The sequence below is a fragment of the Bactrocera neohumeralis genome, chromosome 2 (assembly GCF_024586455.1).
Source record: "Bactrocera neohumeralis isolate Rockhampton chromosome 2, APGP_CSIRO_Bneo_wtdbg2-racon-allhic-juicebox.fasta_v2, whole genome shotgun sequence".
NCBI classification, from domain to species: Eukaryota; Metazoa; Arthropoda; class Insecta; order Diptera; family Tephritidae; genus Bactrocera; species Bactrocera neohumeralis.
This window is the reverse complement of record NC_065919.1, coordinates 6087386-6110407: the sequence shown is the minus strand read 5'-3', so window position 1 is coordinate 6110407 and position 23022 is coordinate 6087386. Positions and strand designations below refer to the sequence as shown.

Below are 23022 nucleotides of genomic sequence, written 5' to 3'. Positions count from 1 at the left end.
ATAGTGTACGGCTAACATCCCCAAACGTGATCAACATTGAGAAACTCATGCATTGTTTATATGACGATCTGGACAAAACCCGATGAACCGAGCTACCTGGGTGCAAAACTACAAAAATCATGCAAAACGGATCGCAATGCTAACAGAACGAGAAGACTGCAGAAAGTGTTTAGAGCAAGGCACCTGGGAAACAATGGATAATCTCTTTCCTGCATTGTCAAGACTACGCTGTTGTAAGCATCTGGAGTCCTGATGGTATGATACGTAATGATAAAATTCGCTTCCTAACGGATGACTACTGCTCATGTACATTGTAACTGAACTCCATCTGGTATCGGAAAGAACCAAAACTGGTCTAAGCATGGCTCATTGGCTTACCAGATTAACCTAACCTATCGCTTTTCTTACAAAAAACACGCATCCATGAACTTTTTTCGTAAAAGCTTTACACAAAGCTCATTAGTAGTGCAGCTAAAAGCTGCCGAGTCCCACTTTGCGACTTCTTCCTCTTCGGAAAATTGCATTTGCCCATGAAAGGAAAGCGTTATGCAGACGTAGAGGCCATTAAAAAGGCTGGCACCGGCATACTGACGGCCATACCGGCCAACGAGCAAAAACACTCGTTCGACATGCTTTTGGACCGTGCAGAAAACTGTATTGAAACAGAAGGAAATTATTTTGAATAAAATAAATTGACTTTGCCGAAAAAAACATTTGTTCTGTTTTTTTAAGTCCTGTCAGGAAAGAATGCTCCTTGTCTATAGTAAAATAAACCTTTTGGTAGTACGACCTGGCTTCGGTTGTGGAAAAAGGGTATATGGAAATTGGCTTTGCTACAAATAAGGCTATTCGTGACGTCAAGAAAAATGAGATCCTTAATATGTTTTAGTAAAAATTCAATCCGTTACTGGACAACGAGTTTACGTTGTGAAATTTTCCTGAAGCTGATTCTGCTAACGTACATGACTGTGACTGAGTGCATTGAACCTGAAGTTCGATACCTTTTGGTTCAGAGTTGGTATGATCCTCTACATTAAATTAGATCGAACCATCTAACGAAAGCCGATTATTTTATACACAGACAATTATTTATTTGTTGAACACAGAACATTTTCGCGCACAACAAAAAGGAAATGACTCATAATCGTGAGCTAATGCCTTATTAATATGATCGACCTTGGTGTTTCGATGTCTGAGAATTCAATTATTCATTTCTACAAGTAGGCCAACGGCTTCCATACAATACATGTATCTTCAATAGAAAATTATACATTTTTGAATATGTATTATTATTACTTCTCTTCATAAATACTTCTTTTCTACACACAAAGAAATATGCTAATATTAGGTAGTTAGCAGTGTAATTTACTGTGGCATATCAATGTCATTCGAGAATCGTGCTGACGACGGCGTGTTCCATTCAATAACATTATAGCAAATTTGATTGATAACCTCGAGTATTGACATACGTGCATATATTTGTATGTATGTATGTTTGTGGCTGAGTAAAAAAGTGTCTACTAAAATATTGGACTTTTTGGTATACCCCACTTGGCAAGAATTTAGAACCAATTTGTTTGTTCTCTGAACTATGGCACTATATTAAAGTGAACTTAAAACTACAATAGTTCCTTGAAGGCTATTGGCTAAATGTGGCACATAAGAGAACACTTGATCCATGAGTCTGCTCTTATTGTACTTTGATCTGCTTTCTCATAGGCTGTGTTTTTTGCCAATGACAAAATAATCGCCGAACTAAATATTGATGAATCTTTTAGAGACTTTTTTTAGAAAAAAAAACAAATACTGAGTGGTAGACCAGAACATAACACTATTAAAATCTGGTTCTTTGACGGTTTATGGCTTCGTCTCTTTGCTGATCAATGAACTTGTCTTAGCGCTGCTACTTTATTCAACAAACATTCTGTCCGGAAAGAGACTTTTTAGTTTGAAAGGAATAGAAAGTATCATTCGTCTAAGTCTATAGAATATCCTGGATAAAAGGCGCCACATACAACAACCAAGTGCTCTCTGATTTTACTGCGCTATTTGTATTCAAAAACCGAAATCGAATTACTATCTGCTATCGCGATTTAAAAGATCGAAGCGAAAGCGTTGCTCTCGTGCGGTGTGCAATCTGAACAACTTTGGCAACAAGAGAACCATTTTTGAGGAGAAAAAAAAATGCTCCAGAAAAAAAGTATTTCAGATTTATAGGAATTGGAGGGCAGCTAAGTTTCCGAGATCTACCAATGCAATAAGTCTCAATAATCTCAATGGTGTAAGAGTATTCCTCTATTTATAATTTTTTTCATTTTTAAGCAATGATACAATAAAAAAAAATTTCGCAAAAAATCTAATTAGTTGGCCACGGCTGTGCATTAGATTAAATTCGTACAAACTGCTCATTAGCCGAGTCGCAATCAGCGCCAGCCATCAGAAAGCAAAAAAATTTTGTGGCCTGCGCATTTTGCTAACCAAACAGAAAGTGCTTATCAATTTCAACTTATATACAATGTAATAAAATAAACATACGATTAAATGACAACAACAACGAGAAAGAGCGCATGACAGTTACATAGACGCAGGCAGGCGTGCAAGTGCTACGTGCCTCTGCAAGGAAAGTGTGTCGAGCTGATATTCGTCAACTTTAATTATAATGCGCTTTTGCGGCTGTCAGTCTCGGCTCAGCGCAAGACGCGACGGACTAGGGCACGGTGAGACACGTAAAAGACCATTAGATAAATAACAAAAGCAAAACAAAAAAAAGAATTATGTAATACAATGGCATTAACAAAACGCTAAGCTTTAATTAAAACTCAATAAATCCCGGAGGTGAAATGTGACCGACAAATGTGGCGCAAAACGAGAAACTAAGGGTAGTCTGCGTTCAAAGCGAACAAACAGGCAGTTAAGTGTTTAAGCATAAAAAATGTGAAAGAAGAATCATTAATAAACGAGTTGCACATACATGCACGCGAGTCAAGTCAACGAACATCTGCGTGTGTGTGTGTGTAAAAATTCTCTTTTGTATGCTTACATGATTGTCGGTTTACTTTACTCGGTTTTCCTCTGAGGATCACATCAATTCCCACAAGGATACAAAGTAAACTCGACAAAAGCTCTAACCACGCATCAACACTAACAGCAACAGCAACAACAACAGCAATGCAGCGCCGCAAATATTATATAATTATGTGCGTTCAGTTGAATGTAGTTGTTCGCGTTGTAGTTGTCAGTGTTATTGTTGTTGCTGTCGCTGCTGTCACATGCTGTGTTCGCAAGAATGAGAAAAAATTGTTCAGCAGCAACTTTTCGTTGAACAACAATTGTGCACAAATCAACTATAATTAACACGCGGACACTTGCGCTGCCACACACACACACACACCCTCGCATATACAAGCGGATGTGTGTATATGTGCTATGTGTGTTGCGTGTTGCGAGCTGGGCAACATTGCAACAAAGTCATTTAAAGTAAGTAACTATTATTATAACATTAATTTACAAGCAGTATTGTAGCTGTCAGGCGACAATGATACATAAAACAGCTACAACAACAACTATAACAACAAAAATAGCAATAATATCATTAGAAACAACAACAACTGCAGCTGGTTGACAATACTGCCGGTTAGTGCTGAGTGTGGCACACTCAACCACATATACCGTGAGTGTGGACTCATGTGTGTATGTATGGGTGAGTCTGTGTGAGAGTGTAGCCCAGCAAGCACAAGCAGCTTTAATAATCTGTTGGAATACGACGCATAAATTAAGGTTATTTATAAGAATTGCGGCTTGTTCGAGGCTAGTCTTCTTTAAGGGCTTATCTCCACTTGAAAGTCATAAAAAAAATTTTTTTTTTTCGTGAATGTTTTTTAAGATGTCTGACGATGAGGAAGATTTTTTTACTGGAATCCTAAAAAATAATTATAACTCCTATATATGAATTCAGGTAATGAATAAGGAAAGGTCAAAATTTGTTTCTTGACAAAATGGCGGCTTATCAAAAAAGTCGGTTATTTGTTAAGAAACGTGCACTTCAGAGTGAAAGCAAAGAAGTGAAGCAAATTGTGCGAAAATTTCAACTTAAACCTTCTAGCCGTTTCGGAAAAAAAATTAGACTATGGAAACATCGTTTCGCGAAAAAATGCTGTTAAAGTTTTGAGTGCCGACAATACTAAATTAAATTACAAGTAATCTTCGAAACTACTTTCCCGATGAACTTCAAATTTTCAGAGATTATTGGGAAATATATGAAAAGTGCGATTTTTTGACATATCCAATTGGATCCCTTTAAAGATTACGTATACGACACGCCGTACTGGAAGTATACTCTGCAAAATAACTACTGAGAAGTGAGCAAATAGAAATCTATAAGCTCATAGCTATCTATCAAAAAAAAGTCTTTGTCAGAAAAGTAAGAATAGAAAAATAAGAGAATGGAATAAATAAGAAGAGCAGTGCCTTTTAATGTCACGTCTTAAGGGTAGGAGTTATTAAATTCGTCAGCAGTTTATGAACACGAAATGGATATGACAATAGGGACATCACAAAATTGCCTAGGATTAAGCTTAGTATCTGATTTGTAGTAATAATGAGCTTTCAAGAGATCCAAATATAACATAACTTAATTGTTTTAGATATAATCTTGCCTCCCAGCGTCCACTGTAATTCATGGATACCGATAGCAGTCATTCATTCCTAAATACTAATTTGTTGTATGTGGTGGCTTATTCTTTCAAAATTAACCCAAAAATTGTATAGTTTTCTGTTGAAAAGATTTAGCAGAATTCATAACCGATTTGCGCGCTCTTCTCTAGCCAAGCTGGGTTAACAAATTTGATCAAGGCCACGTCCACAAAACCATACTGCTATAAAACGCAATTCGTGTTGTTAAAACGAAATAAAATTGGCATATAAAATGTCGCGCTTGTTAAAAGTTATTACTTTTTATGACACTAAATTATAAAATACCTTCCCAAGCTGATCTATTAGGTTCGCTGTGACACACTACTCGTATAAAGGGAGGAAAAACTTGGAACCAAAACCGCACACGGCCACTATCCCTACTTGGGGCCAGCTGAGCGATGGCTAACATGCTGACAACACACACATAGGCACACATATGAGAGCGCATTAACCGATATAAATAGCATTAAAAATAGCAAAAACTATTTCAGCGTCATTTAGTTAGTAGTTAGTGTCGAGTGGATAAGAAAAAAAAATATATCTCACAATATATGTGTGTTTGCTTGCGCTTGCCCCGAGTGGCAAGGAGGCAACCAACTAATACTGATGGGTGAGTGAATTAATAGCATAAGCAACAGCAACAACAACTGCTAAAATCAACAACTTTAGCCCGGACAATAGGAGCGTATTGTAACGGAATGCTTTGCTGATAGCGTGACGCGCAATCTGTGGCTGATTGTTGTTGTTACTTATATTGTATTGCTGTTGTGTGTTTGTTGTGCGAACATATTGTTGCTATACTGCTAACTTTTTTTTCGTATAACTAGGTTTTTTTTTTGTTCCCATGTGATGCTTTTGTGAACACACCACACCACCCCTCCTGCCCCAAACTTTAGTTGTTGTTGCTGCTCATGTTCGTTCGCATTTCAAAGCACATGGCACACACACGTTACGGTCCCGTTTCGCAGTTTTACTTTTCACAGTTGGCAGTCATGTGTCGTAATTACATGGCACTTGACGCTTGGCAATTTGTTTTCAGTGTCGCCATTCAACGTTGTAAGCGTACAACAAACAAAAACGAACGGCACAGTGTGGCAGCACACACCAGCCGATATGTGCTTGTAGTGCACTAGGATAATCTTAACAGTTACAAATGGCAACCACAAAAATTTAGTTGAGCGCTGAATGTAAATAACAGCGCTGATCGTGTGGGACTGTCCAAATAGTTAAATTACAGCTATAAAGTAGTCGTAAATAAATGTCATCGGGTTGCTAATAATCAGAGTTTTAACTGAAATAAGTGTATGCATGACTGATTTTTGTTGATTTGACAGTCTACTGCCGCTAATCGTAGTTGTGCTTGATTGGATTCATTGGAGCGGATTGGAGGCTTTTTCTCCTCCGTGTACGGCGCTCGGTCTTTCGAACGAAAAGGTGATTTCCCTTTCTTTGTTTGCTAAAGCTTACTATAGTTTTTGATTATTTTCTGAGCAGTGAAATCGAAACGTCATAAGACACACTATTCTACGAATCCGCTGTTTTTATGTAATAAGGATCATGTTGTTGTAACGAGTACCTAATCCCCGTTTGGATGGTAAGGATTAGCTATGTTGCCGTCGACGTCATTCAACGGTAGGCCCTACAAATGTGCTGTTTTGATGGAGTTTGACCAAAGGGGGAGGGGTGTCAGATGAGTGGGGTTAGTGGGGCATGCAAAGAGGTGGCCAGTGTCATGCGGAGACACATTGCACGCAGGACATATGTTAGATATGGCGGTGTCTATTCTGGATAAGCAGGAGTTTAACCTGCTACAGTATCCATCTATAAATTCCCACAACAGCCGGTTCTATACACCTGAATTGACCCGGATTTTATCCGGCCAAGGGCTATCATTTCGGGGATTTTACTTTATGCTGTATTACAAAAACTGTTGGATTGAAAAGTTCATACCGTTTAAAAAAGAATATAAAGTTTTGAAAAAAATCGATTTTATTATTCTACGTGGATGCCACTGAAAGCGATACGGTGATTATAGCGATCTCCGAAAGACCATTTTTGTTTGTCTCTTTTCCATCTTAATATGCCTTAGGTTCTCCAATGACTACGCATTCTCATTAAGTATACATTATATTGAGGTCCAATAACAGAAACCGAGAGCTTTCGTTTACCCAAATATTTATGAACAAGAGGTCTATAAAAAAAGTCACCTAACTTGACCAACTTCTACTTATGGTCTTGCGGAATCATCGGGATCAGCAGGAACAAAAAGTGTTTCAGTAGTTCATGATGATCATGACTCCATAGTAAAGAGTCCAAATATTATTCTATCACTGCGCATCGTATGAATCGTAAACTTTTGTTGGAAGGTATACATGTCACTATTCCAACAATATTCAGTACAGAAAGCGAACCGCCTGGAGAGTTTAAGGTTTTAAGATGAGTTGGTGTAGAGGACCATAAATAGATCGTAATTGTGTAAGGTTGAATTGACTTTCACGAAAAAATTTGATCGTCCGGATATTACACGGATTCGCAGAGCGCCATATTCACAAGAATATCGAAATGAAGTCGACGAAATTCAGGTCAAACGTTTGTATTGCCGTAAAGGTAACTTGGCACCTTTGGATTCGGAGATGGATTAGTTTGCAGACTAATTCATTAGAAAGAAGAAACCAATCTCTTTGCAGCATTAGAAGTTTTTTCATATATTCTGTTACTGAAAAAATAAAATTCTCTTATAACAATGCCCATTATTTAAATATTGTTTTTGCAATAATTATAACTTTCCTCTTCACAAAAAAAACCGCTAACCGTTGCCAAAAAAGCTTTCAGTTACCCAATTTAAAAGCTTTCATGAGAAAAACCAGTACCGTTAGTGCACAAATAAAACGCTTTCATTAATGTTAATGCACAAAAGACCAAATGACATGATTTCGCCAGAAGAAGTGTTGAGTAGCAGAAAAAAGGCGTTGGTTCGAGTGGTTTGGCTAGGAGAGCGCATGTAATTCATAGAAAGTGTGAAGCAAGTAAAGCTTTGCTTACGCCACACTAAAGCCGCTACACGAAAATGTCAAAGCGTTAATGTCGTTTGGCCACAGCTCGGGTTACCATGCACACCACCAAAGGCGCTGAAGGAAATAAAGTTACTTAGTTTACATTTTTTGTTGGGTATAGAGCGAAAAGGAGGTTAAAGCAAGCAATGTGTATTTCTGCTTTTGGAAAAGGAGATTTCAAAGCCTGATTGAGTGCAGAATATGTGGAATATTGGTGACGATACGACTTTGAAGCACTTAATTACACTCTAGATCCTTTAAAAATCATTCGTGAAAATTGAACTACGCAATATAAGATGATGACCTACTTATAAAACTTGCATTCGAGCCTAGGAATAAAGGAACAAGCGTAAAAAAAAACTCAGTATGTAATTTTAGATCTCCAAGAGTGCTTGTGTCCAGAAAAAAATTGCCGTATAAATCTACGAGCTGTTTGAAGACGACTCAAACCTTGGAGGACACACGAATAAAATAAGAAAATTCCAATTTTTATTACGCAATTTCAACTCTTTTGGTTATTGGAGCAAATTTAAAAAAAATTAACACGGAAATTTCAAATTTTATTTACTAACTAACTCTCGTATAATCGTCTGCTGTCAGAGGGGCAAGAAAGAGAGCTAGGGATAGAAAAGGGTGAGAGAAAGAGATAGAGAGAGTGCCAATGACGTAGGGAAGGAGAAAAAAACAGAAACAAAGGGAAAGAGCGAGAGCGAGAGAGAGGGAGGAAGAGACAGAGAGAAGGAAAAAAGATAGTTATAGAAAGAAAGAGGCAGATAGACAGACAGAGATATATACAAGGTTTTCGCAATCGAACATTCCTTCTTTTCCTGTTAGAACCAAGTATTACATTTTGTTTAACATCGTGATATAAAACTTTAATTTTCTTATATAACCACATATAATAATACTTTTTTTAAAGAACAACATTTGCTATTTCCTACACCCTTTCTTTATATGTCCTTACATACTGAATATTACATTTGAATGGATGAAAAGTTAACCTTAAAATTTATTTAAAATTTCTAATATACTGTAATGGCTTATTTAGCTGACCATTATTTATTTAAAAGAGAAAATCTAGCTTTCTTCAAACGCTAACATGAATGAGCAAACCACTTGAACACTTTACATGCTGTCGTTATGAATAATTTAACTATGCTGGTGACACCGATTACTCGCATCAACTCAAAGCGTGAGGTCAGTGATACCTTTACTCGAGGTTATGTACATAAATGACTGTCTGTTTTAAGTTAGACAAGCTAGGTAATAATAAATTTGTGGTTCTTAATGCAAAAATTGCGACTAATGGCAAAAGTGACAAAAATAAATTGATTTAGGCTTAACACTGCTCTAAAAGGCTCTTATTTTTTCATATTGGAAAGGCATGAAATTTTATTGGTTGAAATACCATATTAGAAGCAACAAAATTATTCATGGAATGTTCTACAAATCACAACTGGTCGATTTTTTCAGATCTATATTTCAGGGAGTATGTATATGTATATGTGAGTTAGAATATTTCTTTTTATTGGTACTAAACGCAAGCTAGATTTCCAACTAGTCATCCCAAGAGAGTCGTCCCTGAAATTTTTTTATTTCCTGAAAGGCGGTCGGAGCCATTTTTATGAGGACAACAACAAGCTGGGTACTTTTCCTCTTAGGCGGGTAAATTTTTCAGAATCCGAATATTTACATTTCTAGCACCCTTGCAGAGCCGCTCATCGAAGAAAGGGTTTTGCTTTCGCAGAAATTTGCAATTTTCTGAGAGTTGTCTTTCACCAAACAACGGTACAGTGCTTAGTGACTTGCAAAGTAGACGCTTAGAAAGCATTTTGCTAAAAGACGGATACACACTGACAGCCAAAATCTGTGAAGTAAAGGCGCGTTTGACTTCAGTGAGGTCTTTATCTAATTCTTACCCTCTCTGATTTTTCTAAAGCTTCGACTTTTTCTGTCGTGGCACGAAGTTACATACGCGTTGGTTAACGCATTTTCGTTGAGACTGAGCACAGTCAAAACCCCAAAGCATAATCCTTGTCCTGTGGCGTTAAAATGTAGAGCGCCTATAACTAAAGTAAAGAGTTATTAAATTTTAATTTATTTGCCTACTTTCAGTTAATTATTTACCTTACATAGCTTCAAAAAGACAACCGACGACTGTGTGGGAGAGCTTAGGTTTATCAAAACTTCAAAAGACATGACCGAACTTTGACGTAAGTATGACAAAACTGTCTGCTGCCAAGCAAAACACAAACCATACCTCGAAACTGCTGCACATCATTATCTGGCAATTGTTTTTGTTTTGGAGAGTGACAGTTTGGACATTTTAACCCCACACTTCGCTAACTATTACTTTCGCATTTATTTACAGTTCTTGTTGCTATTAGAAGATGCTGTCGTTGTTATTATTGTTGTATTTCATGTCGAACAAATGAATACAGAATGACAGCGCAGATTAGTTTACTCAAATTAATGGAATTTTACACTAATAACGCACAGCTGTGGGGTGGAACACTCTTATAAAGCCTATCTTTAGGCGCAACGGCGCTGTAAAGCTGAGTTAGCGGTTGTAGCTCTGCTTGTCGCAGCAGCAAGTGAATTGTTCGGTTCAATACAGGTATGAAAACGCTGCGTTAGGGTTTTGAGCTTGTTGTTGTTGGTAGACAAGTTGTTGTGATGTTGACTTTAAATGGCAGCTTATAAAACAACACGCTTATTATTACATAATAAACTTGATGGCAAGCCATTTACTTAAACCGTAATTTAACTAATAGCACGGCGAAGGTGTAGTAGGTGTGCGTGACAAAATTGTCATTATTCTAAAAGGTTTTTTTTGTTTATATAATTGAACTAAAATCACATTTTTCACGTGCTAGATTGTCGCTTTATTTAAATTACTAAAGATTACTTAATCCACCTATTTTGTTTTGTTACTCTATTGGTTGGCTCGTTGAGTGCTTGGAATGAACTGTTCAAGCGGAGGTTTATTCGAAGCCAGAAAGTAAGTTTGTTGTGCCTTTTATAGCTTGAACACAGTATATTTAATTTGTCACAAGGTTTGTAACACTCAAAAGAAAACATGGGAAACTCTATAAAATAATGTATGTATAGAAATTATCTGTTTGAGGAAGGGAGCCGATTTGGTGAACTAGTCCTCACTTTATGAGATATTGATGGGAAATATTGCACGCGTACTTTTACCTCCAAGAAGCTGCTAATATTGGGTAGTCGAAAAAGTTCTTTCGAATTTTGTCAATAGATCCACCATATAGCCCTGGCCCTGCACCACCGGACTACCATTTGCTTCGGTCAATGCAAAACTCCATTAATGGAGTAAAGTTGGCTTCAAGAGATACCTGTGAAAATTACTTGTCGCAGTTTTTCGCGAAAAAAAACCAGAAAAATTTTACACTGACGGAATAATGTCTCTAGCGGAAAAATGTCCATAGGTTGTTGACCAAAATGGTACATATTTGGTTCATTAAAGTTCATTATAGATATAAAAAAATAAGTTGAAATTTCATTAGAAATACGAAAAGACTTTTTCGACCCAATATTATTAACTGTGGAGAGCCTACTTACATGCAATGTTGACCTCTGAGTCTAAAAAATTTGAACTTATATATGAAAGTACTATGATTTTCTCTACTTTAAGTTGCTTCTTTGTCTGTCTTCAAATCTTTTTTAACAGCTTCAAATTAGTTAAAAGTAAAACTAGAAAAAAAATTATGCATCAACCTACTAGTTTCAAAGATTTTCGCGATTCCACTCTATATATGGGAAATGATTTCTTCAATCATCTATATCCTATATGCTGTAATTTTTAAAAGAGTACGACTGAACTTTACTCACCGAGTCAGCGATCTCGATTATTGACGATCAGTGCAATGAAAAAATCTTTGAAAAATACTAAATAACTTAAAGTTAACATTTCAACTTATTAATGTCTGCTTTGCGTTGCCTTTTATCATATTTCTTAATAAGTAATATATTCTGTATTCGCCTTTGTATTTTCATAAGGCTATATGATGTCACACAACCAATTAGAATTGAGGTTCAAACCGCGAAATCCACATAAAGCAGTTGTCGTTTCCATTCACGAGCCATACACGTGTCTTTGCGCATACTACACTCACATTACTATCACTTGAAGGCAGTGTTCGAACGAAAAATTATTATTAAGCGAAACAGGTTTTAGGTTGAATTCACAGCCTCGCTTTTAAGTTATCTCATAAGGCAAAAGTTAAGGTTTCTCAAGTAAATGTCTGCTGCATTAAACGAAAAAGACTACTTGCTCTCCTTCAGTACACATTATCTGTTCGGGCACTGCTTGTCTCAGTATGCTTAGTGAACAATTTTGCTGTGTTTAATTGTTTTCGGCTTGTTGTTGTTCTTGATTTTAAATTTTAATGTACACTCACTCTTGCTTACTTTGTTGCACATCTTTTTCATGTTTTCAATATTCATGCACTGTACTGTCTTTCTGCACGTTCGGTTCGATTGTTGGTGTTGTACCTGCAAAAACTTAGTCCTTTGTCCTTTAATGGTGTGCGCTAAGTTTGACAACATATTAATTTCCCTGGCGTATACAAGTTTTAAATATACAAACACACTCACTTACGTTTATAAATGAGAGTGAAAAACTGCGTTGTATCAAAAGGTGCGCTGATTTGGTAACTGTCGCCAAACTGGTCCAAAAGTGTTATCTTAAAAGTTCAGAGATTTGAGGTTTCTATGAATTGTTATATAATTTTTTAATCAGATTAAAATTAGTTATTCGATAATTTAAAAATAATAAATGTAATTATTTAAATACTTATAGGTTAAGTACATTTTTGTGGTCGCAACACGTGCCGCCTTGAAGCTTATTGATTTTTAATTTTTGCTTGTGTTACTTCGTCATTAAAAATCATTAAATTTTCATGCTTTGGCAGTCAGCGTCGCAACCCTTCAGTGTCACTGTTTTATGCAGCTTCTGAGGTCAACATCCATTTTCGTTTTTTACAGTGAATTCTTCGTAAAAGTTGTGCGTTTTAAATTCCGGTTTCCACACTGTTATATTGTGAGAATCAGAAATGCCAGACTCTCCATACCACTGTACTATTTTTACTAAGTTACCGCATAGCATTGCTGCCGGCCTAACATTCGACCTCTGAGGTAATGCTTGGTATGTACGGAGTAAAAGTTAGACACCTTAGTTGGCTATGTCTGTCTCCGACTGCCGTAAAAGGCGCAAAACCTTGCAAAATATATGTTCAAAGTGAATGCGTGAATTTTTCCATATGTGAGAGTGTCTACCTTGAAAGGTATAATTTGCGCTTGTGTCGGCAAAAATAATTAATTTTCGGTTTTTACCTTCAACAATTAGTGAAAGTAAAGATTGCAGAATTTGCTTTGACTTTGGCGGTACTCACTTCTAAATATATGTACATAATATACAGTTATCAAATATCTCCCTCCGCTTTTTTGCTCTTTTTTCAATGCTTTATAAAAAGTGTTACAGTGATTGGATTTAGTTCAAATATGTGTCGTTTCGTTCGATAATCTGTTTCCATCTTGACATCAACTTCTTAATACCCCCCTCCTTATTGGCGAAGAACTAGGACAGCCACTTTTCACAAGCCTCCTTTGAGTTCAACTTTACATCAACAAGGCCGTTCGCCATGGACAGGAACAGAAACAGGTGGTAATCACTTGGCGTTATGTCCGTTATATGGTGGATGATTTGATTTTGATCGGTATTTGTCGACACAGGTCTTCCGCCGGCTGGTTTATCCATGTTGTCGTTTTCACCCGCTCTGAATCGTGGAAACTATTCTTCCGCAGTTCGAAGTGATATAGTACCATCCCCCAAAACACTATTAATCTCACGGAACGTCTCTCCAAGGCATTTGCCTTTAACGAAGGAAAACTTTAAAATAGCGCGAATCATGCGACGCTAACGTTTTGTAGGTTATGTCAAAACCTTTCAAAGATACATCGCATTGCGTGATCCGAGCTCTGTAGCGCTTTATACATAACCGCGAAATTCAAAAGACAAAAAGGCGGAAGGGAGATATTTCACAACCAATATAAAAAGAAGAATTCTGACGCTGTGGTTACAGCTTGAGCCAGTTTTCTTGCATATTTAACAGTTTTGTTTTCAAAAATTTGATTTGCATAATTAGAATATTGTTTTCGAAACAATTACTCAAAGCCTAAAACTCTTTAGCCTCCCCTAATCGGTTTGTGCTACTTTCCTCTGTATAGACGACAATCCAAAATCCGAAATGCGTTTTCGAATCTTTTTCCTTTTCACTCTGCCAGACATAGCTAAAATCATTTCTGTTTAATTAATAATTTCACTAAAAGTCTTTTTTTGTTTTTATTTTCACTTTTTATGTTCCCAACTGCCCGTATTATTATGTAAAATAGAAAGGTTTTTAATTTAATTGCTTTCCTTTTGGCAACTACAATCTAACTTCATGTCACTAAGCCACACACAGCATATCGAATCACTCATCAACAGTTCTAGGCCATATACACCAACACATACATACTCACGCAAACTAATTCTTTGCGACACGCTTTTCTATGCTGTTTGACGAGCGAGCGTTCATGATTTCGCTTTTCCATTTACTTAGCTTTTTTGACGTTGCCAACTTGTTATTACTCAACTTCCAAAAGTTTTGCGTAATTTATCAGTCTCTTTGAAGCGAGTAGATGGATTGGTTGAAAAAGGCGTAAAGTCAAATTGAAATTTCCGGCTGCGAATTGTAAACGAAATTGGCAAAAAAAACAAGATAGAAACGATGAGCGTGCATGTGTGTGTGTGTTAGTGTGTAGGTGTGCCAGATTTTAACACACTTTCGTGAACTTCCACTTTGAAGCCTTCCAAACGGAGTATTAAAATTTGCAAAACAAAAAATAACAAAAAGAAAAAAACACAACAACAAAATGACAGGAATTTTATCAAAGTGGAACTGTGTGATTCACTCGCCGATAGAGCATAGTTTGGCGTCTGTATATGCCGTGCAAGTGTATGTGTCGAGCATATCATCTTTAGGCATACGTGTGTTTTGTGTCGAGATTTGCCGATGCGAGTGGTTGTCCTGCATGTGCGCAAGCAACCAAAAAATAACAAAAAATATTGAAATCTAGCAACATGTTAAATAGGGCGCAAAAAAAGTACACACTGAGTCTAACATCACAGCTATTGGCTGCTAACAGCCGCATTACAACTGTCACCTACAATTCTCGCACCTTTTCACAAGATTTTTGTAATTCGACACTTTTTCGCCTGTCATGTTGCGTCCATAAATGTTAGCACGCTGTAATGAATGTAATTTACACGCCGTTTGTGGGTAGCGACGGCGGTTACCAGCTGCACAGGCGGGGTAGCTACCTCAGACTATATATTGCTGACTGGGCGTCGCCGTGGCGTATGAGTAACATAAATTGAAGTTGTTCCATGGAGCTTCTTTGTGCTTGTAATGTGGCCAATAAGGAAGGCACTTAACGGCTTGTTGCAGGTATACTTACATCTTTGTAATTGCGAGTGGAAATATGAATGCACTGTGCATGCAAGAGTGTGTATTAGGGTAGCTCTTTTGTGATGCAACATTTTTTAAATAATTGAAAAGGCAAAATAGCGAAAGTGAATGAATTGAGTTTAAAAACAGAAAAACTTATCTGGGCGATTTTGACCTATGGTTTTTGAGGTCTGAATTTGCAATTAAAGCCATAAGAGGTATGCATTACCATCGAAGCAATTGTCCGTGAAAATTATGCATGTGAGCTTGGTCATGTACAGTCAGAAGGCCGAAAAAAGCGAATTTTTCAGATTTTACTCTTTGAAATTTATTGATCCAAAAATTTGTACACATATTATGGTATCTTTTAAATGTATTTTTAAGACTTAGTATAAGTGAAAATATTTATTTGGAAAAAAACTACATCTGATCTCAGTTAGCTCCTTAAAAAAGACGTTTTGCGGTGACCCCTATATCTCTGACCGTGATCCTCTGTAATTAAAAAACCAAACAGATTACGTTAATGTAATGTTAAAACTAGTAATTAGTTGAAGGAAAAAGCGAAATAAATTTGTGGACAAAATGGCGGTTTCTCAAATACAAAGAAATCGATTACCATATTTATTGAAAACCATGCCTATTATCCTTATATAGCTTTTCCTAATGCTTATGAACTAGCCATTAATTTCTACCCATAAAGATTGAAACGTAAAATTAAGCATAAATGTATGAAGTTTGCATTCTCCTGAAGTTGTTTATGGGGAGTGAAAATAATACCGCAGTTAAAATAATATTTAATCAACATGCTCTGAAGAAATCATAAATTAACTATTGCATCTCTGAGTTTCTCGAAAAAAAAGCTGTTGGTCATTATCATTATCATATATATAGTGAATCCTTTGCCGAGCTATCGCTAGGTACTATTTTTCGAGATCACAAAGATTTTATCGCAGATAAAAATATTTATTTTACCTACTAATGCCAGCGCTCCTGAAATTGTGTTGTCAAGCAGAGCATATAAATTCAAGCTAACTTGCTCGAACCAGCCATTTGTAGCATATTTTTTCCTAAAATTGGCTTGGAAGGAAACAAATTATTATTATTTTTTTTATTATATTTGGCCATAGGAGGGTTTATATGCCTTCCCACTTTAAAGAGATAGTAATCCAGCGTGAGTGGTATAACCACTAAATCTCTCATAGATGTTTTTCTTTTCCCGGAACCGTTTTCGCATTACTTCACGGCAAGGTTTTCAAGATGGATCCATTACAGGTCAGTTTATTTTCTCCCTGCGTCCTGGAAGAGTTCGTAGCCAGCCTTAAGCTATTGGGCTCACCTTCTGTTGACTCGAATTCTCCGGAGTCGGTTACACCGCGTCCATGTCCCTCTTTTGCTGTCAGTTTTCGCCAGCAGCTAGCAATTTTAAAACTGGCTTTTCCGTGTTGAGTTGTCCAAGCTCGTTTTCTAATATCCGCCGTACTTCTTTCCATCATTTGCACTTAAAAAAGGTGTGGCTTGCGTCGTCTAGTGCTTAGTTTCCGTAAATGCATGCAGTATTTGCTACTTTCCCTACTATTTGTTATACAGGTTAATATTTTCGGAAATTCGGAGCTTGTTAACTAGTAGTTCACCTCGCCGTGTTTTCTGCTGTGCCACATCTCTATATCGTAGATAAGTTTGACGGCCCAACTACTTCTTCGCTCCCTTGTCCAACGATCATGCTAGAGTTCAAGTGTTTGTGCCCACGTGTAGATTTAAGATTCTGATACAGTCAACCGAATAGTTTAAACTTCGAAAGTACTTCGAAACTTCAAGAGATCTTGAACGTATTGATAAGAACAATGCTGGTAACATGGGAATAATTAATTAACCTAAGTTCAGTATTTGCTACAGCGGCTCTGTACAGTTTTGGTACAATTAGTTTTAAAATTGTCTATAAAGTTCGAAGAGAAAAATTGCCATCATATAATACCGAGATTTCAAGAAATTCGTTGTGATTTTATATTCGTTTCTGTTTACCGTCACATCCATTAGAGCTCCATTTTTTTATCCTTATACATGTTTGTATGTATATGTTTGTGTGTGCGCGTAATTGTCATCAATCAAAGTTAAACCGCATGAATTATTATTTAGCATGATGAATAAGGCGTAAAATATCCTTTCAATCAAATACATTAAATCTCCCGCTTGACAAGCTGTCGCGCGCAATCCACGAAAAATGCCGCCAAAAATCAACGCGTGCCTTTGAAGTTGAAAAACTGCACGCGTATGTGTGCTTGCGTTTGTATGTATAGTATGTATATATGTACTTGGTACAGGCGCACCTATTCACGTGCATAAATATTTTTTCCACCAATTGCCGCGAACTTTCCACACCTTAAGCTATCGTTTGATTTTAGCCGTTTTTTTTGTTGATTGTTGACGGATTGGTGGATTGGCTTACGTTATGATGCCGTCGCAACGCCGAGCTAAAACGAATTAGATGCCTTACGCAGTACCAAGAGATGGGTATACGAAAACACTTCATATATACATATGTTTGTGAGTTTGTGCGCGCTCAGGCAGCTTCATTTGGCTTTCGATGGCTTCAAGTGTGCTTCCATGTCTGGTTGGCGCTTACTTCTAAGGGCGCGCTGCTGGTGACGCTACGGTTTATGGTGCATGTGGCAACGAATTTGCGGTATTTTGTTGCTGTCGTCTTGCTGCAAACCGTATCTATGTATGTGTAAAAGCGTATGTATGTATATACATTTATTCATATGTTAAATGTTGCGCGAAATCTCGCCTTAACGCTGATTTTCAAGTCTGCAACAAACAATTGGGCGTAGAGCTTCTATGTGCGAACATACACACTTAAATATGTATATACGAACACCCATACATATATAAATGTATGCATATGTTTCTACATAAACATTTATTAGTGTTTTTTCCAGCTTATTGCCCTGTACTTGCTCAGAAGCTCATGTTTGCTGCATGCATTTCCCCAGATATTTCCGTTGTTGTTCGAAATTTATTTACTGCTGTCATGAAGCTGTCAAAATTGATAGGAAAATCATTTAATTTTGACTTCATCCATCCAGTGTCATGTGCAGACGTTTGATTCAAAAAACAAATTCTTTTGATTCCGGCGAATCGTTTTCGTCTAATCCACGCTAAAACGAATCAAAAGAGATGGAAATAAATTTGAATTTTGCGCGCAATGCAGTCGAACTGAATGTAAAAATATTAAAGTGTATTCTTTTTTTAATTGCAGCCAATTAGAGAAGAGTTGTTGCATAAGCAATAACGGTATATATCAGTAAGTGAGGTTCAAGGTTGTAAAACTCAGTGGAATCGTAAGATTAGGAGAAAACGATAAAAAAGCGCTTGAAGAACGTTTAAGTCGCTATAAAGGATAGTGAAATTGTTCTACAAAAGTTGGCTGAATTTAGTTCTCAGCATTAGTAAGGCCAGAAGATTACTCCATAGTATTTTGTTAGTCAGTCTCTCATCTCCATGGGTTCTATTTACAAATAATGGAAATCAGACTTTTCTTCTGTAACTATCAACTAATCTCTTTTAATAATCTTTTCTAATCGCTTTTAATACTTTGATAATTAGGCAGAATCTCTCTTCCTTACTGAAGCGTATTTGATCATCGCCAACGATTTTCTATCACATATTGAGTAGCCGAAAAGACTTTTCATATTTTGTCAATGGATGTCGTTGCAGACGTATATTTCCAGTGCTACCAATCACAGTTGCCGTACCATATAGTGTTGAAAAGGTGAGATTTTAAGCTTAATTTAACCAAAACAAAAAAATTAAATTCGTGGAATTTGAAAAAAAGTTACAGTTGTTCCAAACTGAGTGAAACTAATGAAGAAACTCGCTATATTTTCAAATTTTTGTATAAAAAAGGGAAGAATGCCCCGCAAGCCACTGATGAAATTTGTGAAGTTTACAGAGCCGATGCTGTATCAGTTCGTGTAGCACAACAATGGTTCGCTCGCTTCCGTTCTGCATATTTCGATGTGAAAAATATGCAACTCGCTCTGGTCGACCTATCGTTGAAAAAGTCGACGAGATTATGGAAAAGATTGACCAGGACTGTCACATAAGCAGCCATAACATCGCTAAGGAACTTAACATTCATCATCAAACGGTTTTGAACCATTTAAAAAAGGCTGGCTACAAAAAGAAGCTCGATGTTTGGGTACCATATGAATTGTCCGTGAAAAATTTAATGGACCAAATTAACATCTGCGATTCTGTGCTGAAACGAAATGAAATCGAACCATTTTTGAAGCGAATGGTAACAGGAGGCGATAAGTGGATCAAATACAAAAATAATGTGCATGGTCTAAGCGTGGTGAAGCCCAACAAATGGTCGCAAAGCCAGGATTGACGGGTCGAAAGGTTATGTTGAGTGTTTGGTGGGATTGGAAAGGAAGCATTCGTTATAAGCAGCTCCAGCCTGGTCGAACGATTGATTCTACATTTTACTATCAACAGCTGATTAGATTGAATCAAGCAATCGTAAAAGCGGTCAGAACTGGTCAACAGAAAAGGCTTCATCTTCCATCAGGACAACGCTAGACCACACACATCTTTAATGACTCGGCAAAAACTGATAGAGCTTGGTTGAGAAGTTTTGGTGCAATCACCATATAGCCCTGACCTTGCACCATCGTACTACCATTTGTTTCTATCAATGCAGAGCTCGCTTAATAGAGTAAAGTTGTCTTCAGGGCAAGCCTGTAAAAATTACTTGTAGAAGTTTTTTCCCGTGAAACCAGAAAAGTATTACATTGTTAGAATAATGTCTCCGACGGAAAAATGTCAAAAAGTGGTCAACCAAAATGGTATATATTTGGTCCATTAAAGTTCATTATAACTATAAAAAAAAAGTTGAAGTTTAATTAGAAATACGAAAAGATTTTTTCGACTACCTAATAATAATGTTTCACTCTGTTTATCCAGTTGAAAATATTCGCTCCAATAGAGACTTGAAAAAACCTACAAGGAAATAAAACAAAAATTCGAGAGACGATGAACATGTGTTGTTCTTTTCACAGAAAATATTGTATAAAGTGTAACCCTCTTCATACAAATTTGTAATCTTTATTAAAAAAATTTATGTCAGGTGCTGTTTTAAGGAACATTAAGCCAAAACTAAAATTTTGCAGCATTAAAGTCACTCGGATCGACTAATGATTACTCCGTTCGTATGACAGACGGGTCTACGTAACCGGAACGGACCCGGATTTTTATCCGACCAAGGACTGTTAAACCGGCAACTTTTGTACAAATGACTTCAACAATGTTTTCAGTCAGTACAACAACAAAAACAACTTATGGTTACTAAGAATTGATTGACTTTACCTTGGATGGCTTCTGCCTTACTTAACAGAATCAGGGCTTTGGCTTCCACCGTTTTTAAATGAAACCAACATAAGAGAAAAGATAAGAAAACCCATGGCCATGGTGATCAAAGCCGATACTACTTAGTTCATGGCATAATAAGACATGCGAAACAAATTTATTTCATTTAACGAAAACCAATTGATTCTCATTTAACCCACACATAATTGACTTGCCCGCCAAGTAGTACATCAAAGGCTAATGCTCAACAGATTTCCAAACAATTGGCGCACAAAGCAGACAACCAAAACAAATTTACAAAACCGAAAATCGGCAATCGCACATGAAGAAAGACAACGTAACTTATTTAAAATCCACAGAGCGCTTTGGCTTCTCAATTGGCGTTGGCAGCAAGACAAATTAGTAACCACAAAGCAATACAAGACAATTACTCAATAATGCCGAACTACACAGTGTCAGTCGTGTGGGTTTACCGTTTTCAACGATTTCCCAAACCACAATTTGACATGAATAAATTCCTGTCACAATTTCCGCAAAGCCTTCGTATTACTCTAATTCAATCGAAATGTTAACGCTTTGCTTATTCCACAATGGCTCTGCATACCCATGTGCTTAGGCAAATACTTAAGATATGCAGACTACAAATATTCCTTTCCATATAAGGATGTGTGTGTGTGTGTGTGTGTGTGTGTGTGTTTGAGTCAACATGCTGCTCTGCAACGTTGTCTTCCGCCGATTCACCATCAAAGATCAATCAAAATCGATTATCCTTGATTAGTTGACGTTATCCCTTTGAAGTCGCACATCATTGTCAGCTCAACAAAATTTATATTCACATGTGTGTGTGTGTGTGTGTACATAAGACGGCATATGTGTGCGGTTAAGTCGCTTACTGTTTACGAGTATGTGTTGACAGTTTCTTGCTGCCCTCTGCTTGTGCCATCTAATCGCTAAGGACAAGCGACTGCTGCTGCTGTTTTCCTCCATATCAGCATTATTTTTGTTTTTGTAACACAAAAACATTTATTTCTTTTATATCGACGAGTGTAGGCTTCTCAGCTCGTTGTATTTTCAGTCACTCCCTCGACCCACACTGTCCTTTTTATCTTATCGCAGACGAGATTTGCTCGTGCCGAAGCTGCCATTTAATTGTATGGTATGTGTAGGGAAATAAAAAGCACATTAAATGGTTCAATTATCTTTATACGAAAGCTTCTACCCACCCCACAAACAAAATTACTCTCTGCACGTTTGTTTTTGCAATTTTATCATTCAATAACTACTTTTCTTCGAATTTCACGTTGTTGATAACAACAACGTCTTCTTTTTGTAGCACTATTTCCCATTTACTGATCCACAATAAAGAAACTTCGTTTGCTTCAACCTACGCCATCTTTACTCTAATCTGTAATGCCGTTTATTCGACCCAATCCATTCAAATATCGAATGTTGTAAACGTAAACGACTTGTTTACCTAAACTAAAGCCTATTCTTAACAAGCGAAAGTCAAAAAAAGACACGAATACACTTCGGTAAACTTAACGAAATTGTCGTGCAAATTTGAAAACGCTTCTTTCAAGTTGATGTTGCCCATATTTTTGACTTATCTGAAGATATCGAAATATGTCATCACTTTTCTGGACTTTCGCAGTCAGAGCATCCATTGGTTCTTAGAGTGAACGAAGTGTCTTGTCCAAACTTCTGCTCTTTTGCTTGCTAGAGGTATTTGGCTTTAAATATTACAGGCTACAACTCTGGAAAGTGAATTGAGCACATGTCTGCTGCATTTGAATTGACATAATGCCTCGAATAAGTACGAACATTTTTTTGATATAGAACCACTTTCAAATTGGACCCAATTTAGGATCTATCAAAAGTGAAATATTTCATGTTGAAATTTTTGATTTTTGATTTGAAACACAAACACCCAAATTTTCGAAAAAACACGAACTCTAACTGGGTTTTAACTTTTGACAAATTTTGGCCCTCTGATTCTTCTAACGAACTAAACTAACAAAACAGCACCTCATCAAACGTATCAGTGTTAATATTTGGTAGTCAAAAAAGGCTTTTCGTATTTCTAATCAAACTTCAACTTATTTTTTTAATATTTGTAATAAACTTTAATGAACGAAATATGTACCATTTTGATCGACCACTTTTTGCCATTTTTCCGTTGGAGACATTATTCTAACAGTGTAAAACTTTTCTGGTTTCTCGGCGAAAAACTTCTACAAGTAATTTTCACAGGCTTGTCTTGAAGACAACTTTACTCTATTAAGGTAGTTCTGCATTGATAGAAACAAATGGTAGTACGATGGTGCAAGGTCAGGGCTATATGGTGGTTGCACCAAAACTTCGTTCATTAAATTTTTCACAGACAATTCATATGGTACGCA

General features: G+C 36.8%; 1 protein-coding gene across 1 annotated transcript in view; it reads left to right on the top strand.

Moving 5' to 3' along the window:
- Nucleotides 1-2621: 2621 nt before the first annotated feature.
- LOC126768049 (uncharacterized) overlaps nt 2622-23022 on the top strand; it is a 252387-nt gene continuing 231986 nt past the window's right edge. Inside the window, exon 1 of the mRNA XM_050485929.1 lies at nt 2622-2910. The gene's annotated coding sequence lies outside the window, so the exon portion shown is untranslated. The remainder of the gene's footprint in view (nt 2911-23022) is intronic.